The sequence below is a fragment of the Phocoena sinus genome, chromosome 12 (assembly GCF_008692025.1).
Source record: "Phocoena sinus isolate mPhoSin1 chromosome 12, mPhoSin1.pri, whole genome shotgun sequence".
In the NCBI taxonomy this organism is placed as follows: Eukaryota; Metazoa; Chordata; class Mammalia; order Artiodactyla; family Phocoenidae; genus Phocoena; species Phocoena sinus.
In genome coordinates, this window is record NC_045774.1 from 31618453 (window position 1) to 31635171 (window position 16719).

At 39.2% G+C, this 16719-nt stretch overlaps 1 protein-coding gene across 26 annotated transcripts in view; it reads left to right on the forward strand.

The window, feature by feature from the left end:
* The window catches only part of EPB41L2 (erythrocyte membrane protein band 4.1 like 2), a 214590-nt gene that overhangs the window by 32107 nt on the left and 165764 nt on the right, over positions 1–16719 (forward strand). The window lies entirely within an intron of this gene.

Sequence of the window (16719 nt, forward strand, 5' to 3'; positions counted from 1 at the left end):
CAGCAGTTTGGTAGCAGTTAAATGTCACTGGAATGTTTATGCACTTGCTTTGTAATTTGACAGGCATCTCAGAGTTTCCAAAGTAAATGTATAAAATCTAAGTCATTCTTTGGCATATGAATCATAGTCAGGATTCCATGGAGGGACATATCCTTTTAATTTTTGGAATTAACTTTGCAATTTAAAAATAGAACTGTGAATAGATGTAATCCTTTCTGCATGTTTAAAAAATATTTGCATAGAATGAAATTATAGAATGTAAATTTAACTTTTGAAAGAACAGTGATGAATGTACTTATTTACCCAGGTGATTCTTTAGAATTTTGACTGGTAGAACTTACTAAAAATGCTTTCACAAATGCTCAAGTGAGGAATGGAGTGAGGTGATATTTTCAGGTTTTGGTAAACACTAAACTTTTAAGCTTTTTCAGTCCTAAACGATAGCACTCAGCATTCACTTGATGCTTTTCCCAAGTGTAGCCCTCTAAAGGGGAAGGTAAGTCATCAGGAGATAAAGTCTTGTATTTCCTTACCAGAATTTTGGAAAGGAGAGCTTCTAGGGAGGAAAATTCCCATGTAAATATGGAATGTTTTAGATTTTCTTTTTCCCTTTAGTATTCTCTCTTGAGTGTTATCACTGAGTTATACTGATTGGAAGACTGGAAGGTTGAAACGTTTGCTCTATGATAAAAGCAACTGATCATCAAAACTCGTAGGGAGAATTGCTCTACCTTACAAGTAGATCCCTTTCTACTTTGCAGCCCTCTTCATTTGAGTTGAGCAGTCATTATGGTGTCCCCTCAGTAATTTGGGCGTTCACAAATGCGGACTTTTATCAGATGTATGGAGAAGTGGGGACGTGAGGAATAAGGACCTGACAAGTTCAGATTATTTCAGAGTGAGAAACATTGCGTTCAATAATTATTATTTATAACATTTGAGTCATCCGATTACTCAAGCATGATTGGAGAGCAATAATGAAAAGAAAAATATATATGTAAGTATGTATTTATCTGTAGTAGGTAATGTACCCTGAAGGCCTTTCCATGAAATTGGTATAATTTAGTATGTGACTTAGTTAATTTGGTGTATGAGTTAGAGACGGCATGATCTTTTCTTTTTTTCCGATTACGGAGACATTGAAAATTCAGTTGTCCGAGGGCTACTTTGGTAAGGGACGTGTACTTTAGACAATATAGTGTTTTAATGTTCAATGTACTGGATCAGATTTTAATGGTTCCATAATCATTTACAGTTAACATTTTCCCTTTTAAAATCATAAACCAGTTAAGAGTCAACATCTTGTGTAGTCTAGTATGTCCTGAGTATCAGACAGTGGGACATTTTTACTTCATTGCTTTATTCCCTAGAGAGCAAAATCGTCACACTGAGGGATGACCCAATCCATTAGTGACAAATAGCACAGGACTAGGTAGTCTCAGAAGGGGAAAATGAGTTCTGTACACAGAACAGAAAAGTGCTTTGTGCCCATGCCATGAAGGACTTGTTAGGCTTAGACTTTTCTAAGGGGCCTAATAATTGCTTTGTCTTCTCTTTTAAAACAGGTATTAATTCTGGGAAGGTGTCAATAATTCTGATGTTGCTCTAGAGTGACTGGTTATGTGAATTGGTTATTTAATATCATCTCTGTTCATAGTAGTAATGAAGGACAAATCTACTTTGTGAATAAGAGCTTTTAAACTCAAATACCTAATTTATAACAACATGTTGGAATGCTGGCTTTCTGTTTATTCTTAGCAGTTTTTTGTCCGATCTTTTGAAATGATCTTGGCAGCCAACAAATAAATATACAACATGGTGGATGTTTGTATTTAGCTTAGGCACTTATGACATAAATTATGATTTAGAAGTTTTACTTTGCCTTTCTAGGAAATATTTCAAATCCTGACAGTTTTGAATAAACTGTTTAAAATTGAGCAGAAAGTTGAATTTACCTTGAAATATTTTGAGACTCTTAGAAACATACTTTTTAGGTAATTCTTCTTTAAATTTTAAGGAACTCAGGTTCATCATCATTAAATCTCTAATTCCTAGTTTAGGAACTCAGTACATTTTTGTTGAATGAATGTTTTTTTTGTTGGGGGGCTTAATAAGTTGAAGTTTTCCCAGTTTGGGGACTATCTAAATGCAATGCTGATTTTAAATGCACATTTACCCAGGAAATTGTATGTACAACAGTTTTTGTAAACTGTTATTATGAGAAATCATCACGGTTGCATTACATGTTTTCCTGATGTGGTGGAGAAATGGTTGGTCACTCACTATAGGGCATGGAAACTTAATAAGGATTAATGGTCCCCAGAGATTATACTTCATTTATTTAAAAAATATGAACAATCTGCTGTCCTTTAGAAGGTGTTATCTTGAGATAAACATTGGAACAAGAACTTATGGCACACCACAGTATTTCATTTTTGCCGATGTAATAACGTCCGTAAAATCTTTTTAGAGTGATGCCAGTTCTACTGCTGTAACGTTTGGCTTGTGGAGCCACTATTAATCATTGGCTGCATTCACCATTGGCCTGTATCTTTTTGGCAAACATTTGCATCTCTGCAAGTTTGTGAGGTAATGGGTAATAATTGTTTGACTTCTAGTCAACAGCAGCCCACCGAGACGCAGTCTGCCGTGTTCCAGAGGGAGCTATGATGGTTATAGCCTGGCCCTGTGGAAAGGAAGCTGATTTGCCTTATTGTCAACTTTTGTTGTATTAAAATACGTACTTGAATGTGAGTGATACAAACTTAGATAGGAGTCTGAATGGTAGCCCTTACTGTTAAGACCAAGTGTATTTTAGATTTAAAGAATTCAATTACATCTAATGGTTCTGGCTTGCAGAGGGAAGAAAAAAATGTCAAACCCAACTCTGATATAGACAAGAAATTTAACTTTTTAAAATTTGGTTATTATCAAGTATTTTAATTCATTAGGAAAACATGTATTTTTCCTATGTATTTTGTCCCATACATGCTTGGAATAATGGATGTAAAAGCGGTAAGAATTCTTGTACTTGAGCTTATGTAATGAGCATCAAAAATGAGCTAATTAGATAAAATAAGACAGTGATTTAAAGACCAGATTATGTGTTATTGAGGTACCTAAAGGAATTGATAGTACAGGAAGAGGTTTGGGAAGAGTTTGTACATCAGATTAGAAAATGGGGGAGCAGAAGAATGGAGGTGAAAGGGGTACAATCTGTGCCGAGACTGGGATGAACGCAGAGGGTCTGGGCTATGGCCGGAGGACGGGGAGAGGCCTTCCATGCAACCAGAGGAGACAGTAGGGATCTGCTGTAGCTGCTAAGTTGTGGCCAGCTGAAAATGACATTTAAAAAAGACAAATAAGACTTGGCAGGGGTGGTTGGTGTGAAAGACCTGCACTGGTGTTGAATGCCAGGAGAGACAGGTTTATTGATGCCCAGTGGCTTCCCTCATGGCATGACGTTTATGTTGTTCAGTGTTCAGTTCACTTTAGCTCAGAGTTTGAGCCTTTACCTTAGAGAGACAAATTTGATCTCGTCCGTCAGTATCTTGTTAATAATGGGGCTTGGGAAACAGGAATCAGGCCCTTCCTCCTCTTGCCAAGCAAGAAAAGCAAGAACCCAAAACCCAACAACTACAAACAAACAGTGAAATTTTATAAGAGATAGAAGGTTCTCGATTATTAGAATACCAGTTTATTATAGTGGGAAATAATGGGCAAGAGGAATAAATTCGCATCATCCTGTCTAGTGCGAGTTCTGCTTGTTGCTCACGTGGCACACTGCCAGGTAGGGAGTGGTGAGTGTGGAATCAGAACTGGAAGGTTGGTTATAATGATAAGAGAGGGCTTATGAGTAATTCATTAATATTTTCTGTATCTGTTACATGCCTGTTCCAGGGCTAGGTGCTGTGTCTTGTTCATACACCATCAACAAAATGGATCCAGTCCCTGCCCTCATCCATCCTCACAATAAAGCTGTTCTTGCTAGAAGGGACTAAGTATGTGGGTCTGTCTGACCACATACTCTCTTTGAATTTCTTTTCTCTGTCTTCTCATTGCTGGCCACTCTTAAGGTTGACAAACTTTTCTTAAGTCATTTAAATACCTTCAGTCATAGTGCTGTAAATCTTAGTGACCTGGGGGTTGTTTGGTATCTTTTAGGTGATTTTGCACAGCTTTTGCTTTGATTCATTTTCTGATTTTTCTGTGCTATTAAGGGATAATCTTTTTTTTTTTTTTTTTTGCGGTACGCGGGCCTCTCACTGCTGTGGCCTCTCCCGTTGCGGAGCACAGGCTCCGGACGCACAGGCTCAGCGGCCATGGCTCACGGGCCCAGCTGCTCCACGGCATGTGGGATCCTCCCGGACTGGGGCACGAACCCGTGTCCCCTGAATCGGCAGGCGGACTCTCAACCACTGCGCCACCAGGGAAGCCCAAGGGCCACCAGGGAAGCCCGGGATAATCTTATATTTAGGTTTCCTTTGGCCCCCATGAACTGCATACAGTATGAAACAGGACAGGGCTGCTGGCAGGGAAGTCAACCAGGAAGTCAGCTCGGGGTCAGCTTCTACCCACATGATATTCTGGCTCTGAGCTGCCTTTCTGCTTGTACAGTATTTCCATACTTTAGGGGGCTTGGAGGAGAGGGGGTTTGCTGTGGGAATGAAGACAAAGGGATGAGTCTACCAACCTTTGCAAACAACAGGTGACAGGTGCTAGTGATGACAAACTTGAGTGAAGGAGAAGATGGAGTTAGAAGCAACTCGGAAGTGAAAGCCTAAGAGGAAGTTGACTTTGTGGGAAAATGATTGATTTCTAAAAAAATTTATTTATTTACTTGTTTATTTTTGGCCGTGTTGGGTCTTCGTTGCTGTGCGCGGGCTTTCTTTAGTAGTGGCGTGCAGTGGCTTCTCTTGTGGAGCATGGGCTCTAGGCACATGGGCTTCAGTAGTTGTGGCATGTGGGCTCAGTAGCTGTGGCTCATGGGCTCTAGAGCGCAGACTTAGTAGTTGTGGCGCACGGGCTTAGTTGTTCCACGGCATGTGGGATCTTCTGGGACCAGGGCTCGAACTCTTGTCCCCTGTATTGGCAGGTGGATTCTTAACCACTGCACCACCAGGGAAGCCTGATGATTGATTTTTGACAAAGCCACCATAGATCATCCAAGTGGAGATGAATATGGGCCAGTAGTTTGATACTGTGACTTTGGTGATTAAGGCCAGAAATGTACATTTGGGCCGTCTCCATTAGAAATAATGGCTGTCTGATCTTGGACACATCTGTTTAAAAGCTCCTTAAGTTCCTTAGGATGTTGGCTTGAATGATTAATAATAAAATAGCTAACTGTGGTGTAATGCTGATTACTATGTGCAGTGTCTTATTTAATCTTCAAAACAAGTAGGAATTGGATATACTTATCCCTCTTATATGGGAGGGGAAACAGGCATAGAGAGGCAACCACGATCACATTTTTACCAAGGGTAGATTTGGGAGTTGTAGGTGTGTTTGACTACTGAACTTACACTCTTAACCACTACATTGTATTACCTCTCAATTAGGTAATGTATATGAAAGCAATCAAAAAAGCAAATGGCCTTAAAAACAAAACAAAACAAACTTGAAATAAGCAGAGTAGAATGAGGCCTCCAGTGGAGAAGGAAATGAGCTGTACTGAGTTTTGGAATGATGCTCAGAGAATGAGGAATATAGAGGAAGTGGACCAAGAAACCGGAGAATTCAGAGAAGGATGACTTTCAATACAAGTAGAAGTGTATTAAGGAGGAGGTTATTTGTTGTTAAACGTTACCTGAGGATGTAAGTAGAGGATAGGAATTGAAAATCCTGTAGGCTGACCTTTTCTCATTCTCTGGTATCGCCTGAAATATCACTTCCTCAGAGAGCTCCTGTGATTAGCTGGGATGAGATAGTATAAGATCCATGAGTGTCCAGTGCTAATTATAATTTCTAGTGATTGCAGGCTCTTGACATCTGTTAAGTAAAGGAATTGCGGCAGTAGATGTTTGCGGTATAAACTGTAATAAGACGTCAGAGACCTCTCAGTCTAGTCTGGGAACTTGATTGTTAGAGCATAAATAAGTTGTCATGTGCTCGTAGTTGACATGAATGCTTTGGCTAGTGGTCCTGCTTATTCGCCATGTGTCACATGTGATTCTAGGACAGAAATGGGAACCTCTTGAGCAGGGGAGACTTAATAGTGCCTTAGCCTCTTCCTCGGCCTGGATATAAGACCCTTTTTGGTGAGCACCCCTTCTTCCCGGCAGCTCTGCTCCCTCATTTCCCAAAAATCTCAACCGTAAGCCCTATGTTATAGTGATACCAAAATACAAATTACTCATTCTCCTCATGGACATGCCGTGTTGTTCCATGACTTGGGCTTTTGTATCTGTTACTCCCTCTGCCTGTGTTCCCTTGTCATCACCTGTTAAACTTCTCCTGACCTTCAAAGTTTAGTTAAAAGGGTGTTCATCCTAGTGAAGTTTTCTTGCACTGCCCTCGCCCCCGCATCAGATGGCTTCTCCTTCCTCTGTGATCCTGCCTGTTGTATACCTTTCCTATTGCTTTATAATTATGCCTTTATGTCTGTCTCCATCAGTGACGGGGAGTGCTTGGAGAACATGGGTTGTGTCGTACCTTCTACCTTTCTTAGAGTTTAGCCCAGTGCCTGAGTCACAGGGAGTGTTCAATAAATAGATCCTGAATGAGTGAAATAATAATGGCCGCCTGCCACTTAAAAGCTGGAAGATTTCTCTAATATTTTGTTTTTAAAAAGATTTATTTGATATGAAAAGAAAGTTAAATAATCCTGTGGACATAGAGTTCTTTTCAAGAAAGGGAAGTTTGCATTTGTATCCACTGAAATCTTTGGCTCCCTGAGGATTAGGTGGAATTTTGGAGGGAAGATGAAGGACAACAGGAAAAGAAATACATAGGAAAGCTGTTTACATCCTTCAGATGATTTTTAGGTTATCGTGGGTGTATTAACTTTTAGGATAGATGAAATAATAAAATCTTTTAAGCGTTTGATTTACTACTTAGTAATTACATGTATATTAAAATAGCAGTATATCATTCATCAATATGGAAAGATTGCTTTTGCCATTCTTTCATTTCATGAAACTTTTTGTGGAAAAGTTTTTATCTAACATAGTTTTCCAGGACATGACATCTTCATTTCCTTCTAAATTGCTTGAGATTAAGCACTTTTTTACTCATTTATTCTACAAACACATATTGGTGCCAAGCAGTGTTGTAAGTGATGGAAATAGAATGATTTACAAAACAGACACAAATTCCTGTTTTCATGGACATCATGCTCTAGAGTTGAATCTGGTACGATGATAACACAAGAATTTTATCCAGGGACATATTTGATTACTTAATATATGTAATATCCACAGTGTCTTATAGAATTTGATTTTTAAAAGATTTTTAAAAGGCTTATATATGATGACTTTTTATAATTGGAAGGAAATACCCCTAGAAACAATGGATTAATGGTGATTACACTATTCTTATAATGGTTCTGACACAGATTGCTTGCCGTGTACCAGGTTCTGTAATATAAATAGAATGTTTTAAGTCATTTAAAGCCCACACTCAATTTATGAGATAGGTGCTATCAATATTCACTTTGCAGGGCTTCCCTGTGGCACAGTGGTTGAGAATCCGCCTGCCAATGCAGGGGACACGGGTTCGATCCCTGGTCCGGGAAGATCCCACATGCCGCGGAGCAGCTAAGCCCTTGCGCCACAATTACTGAGCCTGTGCTCTAAAGCCCGTGAGCCACAACTACTGAGCCCACGTGCCGCAACTACTGAAGCCTGCGCGCCTAGACCCCACGCTCCACAACGAGAGAAGCCACCGCAATGAGAAGCCCGTGCACCGCAACAAAGAATAGCCCCCGCTCGCTGCAATTAGAGAAAGCCCGCACACAGCAACGAAGACCCAACACAGCCAAAAATAAATAAATAAAATAAATAAATTTATTTAAAAAAAAGTTAAAAAAATTCATTTTGCAGATGAGGAAACTGAGGAGAGTAAATCATTTGTATAGCAGCTGATTGGTTGAGCCAGGTTTTGAACTCAAGCATGTTAGTAATTTGTTATTTAAAATAAAGCAATTAAGGGATTGTTCCCTTGGATGAGAGACTTCATGAAGGTTTGACTATAGAGCTGATAGAGTTATCCATGGGCGCTGGTATTGAGCATGTGGTGTATAGTGTAGTAGTTAGGGTCACTACTGGAAACAGAATGCCTGGGTTTGTCACGTAGCCAGCTGTGTGCTTTAGTTTCATCATCTATGAAAGGGGAACAAGAATGGAACTGACTTCATAGGGTCTTAGTAAGGGTTAGATCAGTTAACATATGCAAAATCTCTCAGCAGAATGCCTGGTACATGGGAAGTGTTAGGGAAGTATTAGCTGATGCTCTTATTATTACCATTTTTAAAGGGGATTCCCTCTTTCCTTAGGGTTGGTTGGTTGGTTGGTTTGTTATTTTTTTAGAAAAAAAAGTTGCTATGTATTTGGGTGTATACCTTCCATATTTCCTGATTTGTTTGCTTGTTTGTTTTGTTTTGTATTAGTTTGGTGATTTTCACCAGGGTTTTGCTCAGGAGCGTATTGGAATGCAGTTCTTTGAGCCTATGTAGGATTTTTAGTGTTTTTCATTTACTCTTGCTTGCTATAGCTTCTAACAGATAGTTTGAACCACCAGCATATAACATAGGAATCCTCCAGTCTTGAGATGGTGCTTGCTGAAATGTTATTCCTCCAGGTGAGCTTCACTAATGACATGGTATTCTTCTGGGTGAACTTCACTAAACCACATTAAGTGGGTGAGAGAGGGTGGGGTCAAGGTGAGCTCAAGAATTGTTTCAAGAGTGTGAGCAGCACAGTGAGAGCGGAAGGGCGAGGGGCTCATGGGAAATCCTATCAGTAAACTGAACAACTTTGATTATAATCATCAGCGATGGGCTAGTTGACGCCATATAGAGAGTGAGCCTAAATTGTTGATTGTCATCTCTCACCAAATATGGAGAGAGATGCATGGAAAATCAATTCGCTGGTCTTTTTGTTGTCATTTCATTCAACTGTGGATAAATCCAGTGTTTGTAACATCTTGGAATACGTGTAAGCAATAGAGGAAGAGGAAACCACTTTGGGTCAAGAAGAATATAAAAACTAGAATTATAAATTAGTTAGAACATAGTAACAAGGAAAACACTACATAGCAAAACCTAGGCCACAAAAGCTGAAACCAGACTTTCATGGCTTTAAATTACTGTCATATTAAATGAAAAAAAAAAACAAACTGAAATGAACTAAGCATTACATTTAAGACAATAGAAAGAGAACCAAGAATAAGTCCTGATAAATAAGGAAGAGGGAATTAATGACAAGAACAAAAGTCAGAAGAGGAAAAAAAATGAAGTTGGTACCTAAGAGCTAATTCTGTGAGTGGGGGAGAGATGGGAAGTTGCCCAATAAAGGATAAACATTTAGCTATTATAGCTGGAAAAAAAATGAGAAAAAAATTTTACATCCTTAGACCTAATAGAAGATATTTTGAAGATATACTTCTGGTAATAATTTTAAAAATAACCAACAAAATAGAAATAATCCTAGAAAAATATAAATTTTTCCTCCAGAAGATATAGAAAATTTTGAAAATAATAATCATAGAAAAGATTGAAAAATATGAATTGCTGGGCCTAACTATAGGGAAGTGTTTTCATATTACCATGGAACAGAAAACTCCCTGTTCTAGAACTATATCAAAGCATTGTTCTTAAAATATTAAGACCAACATAACTCTGATAACAAATACTGACCAGAATAATGGGGAAAAAAAAAAGAAAGAAAACTATAGGCTAATGTCACTCATAAATATATGTAAGGACCCAGTAAAAAAAAAGGAAGAAAGTCTGTTACAACCAATTAGAATTCAAAAATGTAAGAATAATATGCCATTTCATATTCCTTTAATAGATTTTATCATATTGCTAACTGAAAGGGAAACATAATTGTTTTGCTAGATAAGGCATTTTATGAAATGCCAACATTCTTGAAAATACTAACTAAATTTGGAATGCAGTATAATTTTCTAATATGCTAAATAATATTTTTCAAAATAATATTTAAGTTTATACTTAACAATATAATAATATTCTTAAGTTGAAAGTAAAAAATTACTTTTATTTATGTTCTTGAAACTTGTCAATACAATATAAGAAAGAAATGAGCATAAGTATTGGAAAGGAAGAATCATTATTTCTCATGGTTTATATAATATTTGTGTGCAAAACTCAGTTGAATCATGGATTGCCAAACTTAAAAATGCTATGTAAAGATCTTATTTCTAGTTCTAATAATGCAGAGTATCTATGAACAAATCTAACAAGATGTGTAAAACCTTTATGGATAAATTATGGAACATTGAAGGATGTAAAACAATGGCTGCTGAGTAAATGGAGAGCTATTCATTGTCCATAGATGGGAATGCTTGTTATTATACGCATACCAGTTTTCCCTGAATACATCAATAATTTCAGTGAAAGTCCACTCAAAATCCACGCAGGGTTTTTATGGAACAGTTGATCTTAAAATTCATGTGGGGCTTCCCTGGTGGCGCAGTGGTTGAGAGTCCACCTGCCAATGCAGGGGACAAGGGTTTGTGCCCCGGTCCGGGAAGATCCCACATGCCGCGGAGAGGCTGGGCCCGTGAGCCATGGCCGCTGAGCCTGTGCGTCCGGAGCCTGTGCTCCGCAACGGGAGAGGCCACAACAGTGAGAGGCCCGCGTACCGCAAAAACAAAAAAAAAACCCCAAAAAAAAGTCATGTGGAAATGAGCAAGTGTTCAAGAATGGTCAAAGTAATTTTGAAGAACAAGTTGGGAAGACTTGCCCTACCACACATATCAAAGCTATTAAAACTGTTGGGGTGGGACTTCCCTGGTGGCGCAGTGGTTGAGAATCTGCCTGCTAGTGCAGGGGACACGGGTTCCAGCCCTGGTCCGAGAGGATCCCACATGCCGCGGAGCAGCTGGCCCGTGCGCCACAGCTACTGAGCCTGCACTCTAGAGCCCGCAAGCCACAACTACTGAGCCCGCGTGCCACAGCTGCTGGGGCCCGCACGCCTAGAGCCTGTGCTCCACAATGATTGAGGCCACTGCAATGAGAGGCCTGCACACCAAAACGAAGAGTGGCCCCTGCTTGCTGCAACTGGAAAAAGCCAATGCGCAGCAACCAAGACCCAACACAGCCAAAAATAAATAAATAAATTTATAAAAAAACAAAACAAACCAAAAAACTGTTGGGCAAGGATAATTAGTCCAGTGAACCTGCTATAAGCTAGAAACTTCATATAAACTAATATAAGGAAATTTGTTATATTATAGAGGTGGTCTAAATCAGTATGGAAAGGTGAAAGCAACAGGGCTGGTATGTCCACTTATTTGTTTATACAAGAAAAAGATGAAATTTAATTCCTTACTTCATATCCCCAAATTCATTATAGATAGGCTTAAAGGCGGAAAGCCAATCTTTAAAATTCTTAGAAGAAAATGTAAGCATTGTTTGGGAGTAGGAAGCAGAAAGCCCAAATGATAAAGGAAAAGATTGAGGAATTTTACTCTATTAAAATAAACTTCCATACATGAAAATGTACTGCAGTGGAACGACGGGGCTACGAATATGTTTGTAAAGCATGTTTGAAAGACATTACTAGTAGCCTACCTTGCTTTTTCGTCTTTCTTTACTATACTAATTTTATGCCCATTTAAAAATGGCTGTCTTGGGCTTCCCTGGTGGCGCAGTGGTTGAGAGTCTGCCTGCCAATCCAGGGGACGCGGGTTCATGCCCCGGAGCGGCTGGGCCCGTGAGCCATGGCCGCTGAGCCTGCGGGTCCAGAGCCTGTGCTCCGTAACGGGAGGGGCCGCGGCAGTGGGAGGCCCGCGTACCGCAAAATAAATAAATAAATAAAAAATAAAATAAAAATGGCTGTCTTCTTTGAGGTCCTTCAAAAGTCATCAGCTGTGAGCAATGAGATGTAAGCTAAGAATTTCTGAGAAAGCTTTGCTTCCTGAATATGGGGTCTGGTTTTTCTCTTTCCTTTTTTCCCCTCCTTCTGCCTGGAATATGGATATAATGTCTAGAGCTGCAGCAGCTGTCTTACAATGAAGAAGCTGAAGTTACTGGTTAAAGATGGCAGAGCAGGAGGATAAAAGGCCAGTTCCGGGCTTCCCTGGTGGCGCAGTGGTTGAGAGTCCGCCTGCTGTTGCAGGAGACATGGGTTTGTGCCCCGGTCCGGGAGGGTCCCGCGTGCCGCAGAGCAGCTGGGCCCGTGAGCCATGGCCGCTGAGCCTGCGTGTCCGGAGCCTGGGCTCCGCAACGGGAGAGGCCGCAGCAGTGAGAGGCCCGCGTACCAAAAAAAAAAAAAAAAAAAAAGGCCAGTTCCTTGGTGACGTTCTTGGCTAGGCATGTCAGCCATGAATCACTTACTCCCATACTTGTAGTAATATGAGAAAAATGGTCTGTTCTAGCCTGTATCCTATAAGGATTAAAAGCTAGCTTATGTGAACAATTCCCATAAATTAATAAGAAAGACAACCTAATCGAAAAATTGAGGATGACTGGAGGTAATTCACAGAACTGGAAACCAAATGGCCAGTAAGCACTAATAGCTAGGAAATCCAAGTTAAAACAGAGACTTAACCATAACCATAAGTCTAAAAATATCAAGTGGTGGGGAACATGTAGAGAAATTGTTATTATCATTCACTGTTGGTGAGAATATAAATTGGGACAACCATCCTGGGAGAACATTTTGGCAATATCGAGTAAAATTGACCATATCACAGTAGCCCGCATTCCACTAGGTAGGAACCCTAGAGATTCCTGTACCTTTGCACGGAGACATGGAAGAAGCGGTCATTGACATGTTGTGACTTAAATATATGAACTACATGAAGTTACATAGATGAGCACAGATAAATCTGAAAAACAGTTGAACTAAAAATGCAGGCTATGAATGTGATAATATTTATGTTAAGTATGAAAGCAGTATTGAAGCTATGTCAGATAATGTCACCACCTGGCTACTGAGAGATGCAAACCTGGGCAGATTTTTTTTACTCATCAGTAAAGGTTCTGGAAGCCAAAAATAGATTTTTAAAATCCAACCAGTGTTAGTTCATTGCCTCTTTTATTCCTGACAGGGTCTTCTTTACTGTGGATATTATAAACAGAGCTGCTCCTTGACCAATAATAAGCTAAGCTTTTAAAGTACTTTGCAAAACATTTTCATGTATATTTTCACTTAATTATTCTAATTGCTTTCTGAGATAATAGGCAGGATTTTAATTCTTATTCAAATTAAGTGGCATTAGTTGGACTTAACCTGAGTTTTAGTTTAGTTCTTTTTATCATAGTTTTATATTTTTCCAATACACAATTTAATGTCTAGGTGTACTTAATTTATGCAGCATAAGAAGTGATATTTTAAATATAGCTATAGTGACTGTCTAATTGGAGTGATCTAGTGTTGAGTCTTTTTCGTTTCCTTTTTTAAGTGAATAATGACTTACTAATTTATTGCCTTTTGGGGGCAGCGGTGAATACAGTTCTCAAACCTTAAATCTTAGTTCTTAAACATTAAACCTTAGTTCTTAAACCTTAGTATGCACAAGAACCATCCAGTAAATTTACAGAAAACAGATTCTCTGACACCTCCCCCGCCTCCAGCCTCAGAGTTCTGCCCTTTCTCTTTCTCTGCATTACTAGATTAGTTTCTTAAGGGCTGTGAGCTTTTCTCATTCATTTTGGTATTCTCCACAGTGCGTAAACAGCCTGGTGGTGTACGTGTGTGTTAACTTATTGAGTGCTTACCAAATGTTTGCCGGATGCATTCAGGAAGAACTTCCCAGAAGTGAATACCTGGACAAAGTTAGTACTGTATTAATATTATGGATGGAGAAGACTAGAAAGACTTTTAATGCTCAAATGTTAGGTGTGTGCTGAAATTGGTTTTCAGTTAACCTGTTAAGCGTTATTTTCAAACACTCTTTTTCCTAGGCAAGATCATTTAAAACCATGAGTATAAAATGCCAGGGAAGGGTTTTACTGGAAAAGGTGTAACAAAATAAGAGTAAATGGAGAAAAAGCATGTTATTTTGCACAAGTATAGCAAGCCAGCTTGAAGGTCTTCTTCTGTAACACAAGCTACTGCCAATTGTTCAGCCCATTGGCAGCAACACAGAAAACTGCCCTTTTCACCCTTTCCAGCACACAAATGTGGACAATTCATGGCTGGAACCTATCTTCAAGAGACTGCTGGCTTTTTTGAAACCAAATGTGTATAGAGTTTTTTATTTAGACGCATGAAGGGTCTTCAGTGCTCTTGCCATATAGAAAGTAAACCACACAGAGATACTTAAGAAAGCAAAAACACACAAAACACCCTCAACTTACTATGTGTAAATACAGATGCAGGGCTTCCCTGGTGGCGCAGTGGTTGAGAGTCCGCCTGCTGATGCAGGCGACACGGTTTCGTGCCCTGGTCCGGGAAGATCCCACATGCGGCTGGGCCCGTGAGCCATGACCACTGAGCCTGCGCGTCCAGAGCCTGTGCTCAGCAACGGGAGAGGCCATAACAAGTGAGAGGCCCGCATACTGCAAAAAAAAAAAAAAAAAAATGCAGACATCACCTATTTGGTAGTAAATACACCTCTGTCTTATGCAGTCTTTACCCCTCTCAGTGTTAGCTGTGCCTTTTAATGTAGTAACTGCACAATAAATACTAATTGAATATAGGTGAAAGCAGGATGAGAACTGACAGAAATTAGTGACTGATTCTACATTTTTCATCTCTTTTGCTGTTTAAAAGAGTCCAATTATATTTTAGGATGAGTTTTCTAGTGGTGGGAGAAATTTAAAAATGTAACAGTAGTAAAGAGATTCTTTAATTGCCCGTTTAGCTCAAATCTGAATTAAACGGTTCGCAGGCTGAACTTTTCTGACATGGGCCAGAAAACCCATGTGTTTGAACAGTGAACTTGAGTGCTTTGACTTCTTATGCCAGGCCTCTGGATAACCCTGGAGCAGCTGTTCTTCTGTTGTTGTTTACTTATTCGAAAGTAAGTCTTGTGAAGATGTAGGCAGTTAACTCAAGGAATGATTCTTTTTTCTTTCTTTGGTGATTGTCTTACAGCCTGTTTCATGCTGGTGTTGATTACCTCAGACCCTCTAGGGTAAAGAAATCTCTAAGAAGGAGGCCATTTCTTCCTACTCCTTCAATAGATACTTCCTCAGAAACATTAACAATTAGATGTACTTTGAAGATGCTGTTCAGCTGATAAACAGTAGTGCAAAAATCTCTTTGATATTGTTTTGTGCAAGGAGATGAAAGATGGTCTCGTTTATTACTGGTTAAGGCAAGCAGTGAATGAAAGCATGTTCTCAATTAGTGCTTGTTTTATACCTGCAATTTATCTATTTAAATTGGAAAGATAACCTACAGGGTGTGCCTCCTGTACTTATTAGCTTCAGGCAAGCCAGGTCTCTTTACCTACTAGACATGTAAGATTTTGCCTTTGAATTTTCAGTTTGGATTCCTTGGTTTGCCTTCTAGTTTTCTTCCCAGTATAGTCTGTAGGGTTTTTTTGCTGGAAAAATTTAGTGTACCTTTGAAAAGGAGTTCTGAACTTGAACATATTTTAAATTACTGTTAATATTGGACTCTGAAAAATACGGTTGTCTTTTATTAAATCAAAGCAATGGGTGTGTGTAATTGAATTGAGTTTCCTTTGCTTATCATTTTTGTCTGTGTGGTTTCTGGACAGTTTCTGACATTGTACCCTTTTGGAGAAGTTACCTTTGCGTCATGATTGGAACTTGTTTGAGGTTTTAAGTCATTCTGGGGAGACAGGAAATGTTCCCTGGAAAATACTGGGCTGATTTTCTTTTTCAGTTTGTGAATTATGAGCTTGGTTCACCAGACTGCATTTTGGCCTTTGACTCTCCCAGAGCAGAGTAGTGTCCAGCTTTATTTTGTGAGTAACTGCAGATGCCTTTTTGCCATTTGGGTCAGTTTGTTTGTTTGTTTATTTTGGATTTGTTTATTTATAAATGATCTGTGAAATTTTAAGCCAAACCGGATACAAAGGAATTCCTGGTTTTCAAAGCTTCTTTTATTTTGCATTCAAAAGGCAATTTTGCCTTTATTTTTAGAAGTTAAATATGTTACAGCTGTTGAGTAATTTACCACCTCCTGCCCTCACCTCCGCTGAAATAATTGAAGGAGAAAAATATAGATTGATTTTGTATGCCTGAATATTAAGCTGAGACAAACTTCATCTTTGTGGCTTTATGTGATCCTTAAGACTGTAGAAAAATCCTAGATTCAAAGAGAAGATAATGAGGTTTTTTTTTTTTTTAATCAAAAGGCAGACGTACCTACTTTGACTACTTACTTTAAACATGACAAGTTGAGAATAGTGAGAAGCCAAGGCCAATTAAGCTCAGGAAATGGCTTCACATGTTGCCGATTGCATCCCGGACGATTTGGATAAAACAGAAACAGCTGTGATGCCCAGTGCCCTGTAAATTTCAAATGCGGCGTAAAGTGTGGGGTTAGCAGTTCATGAGCTGACTTAATACAGAGCTTTGCCCACAGGTCTTCTGGTGACTTTCAGCTTTCT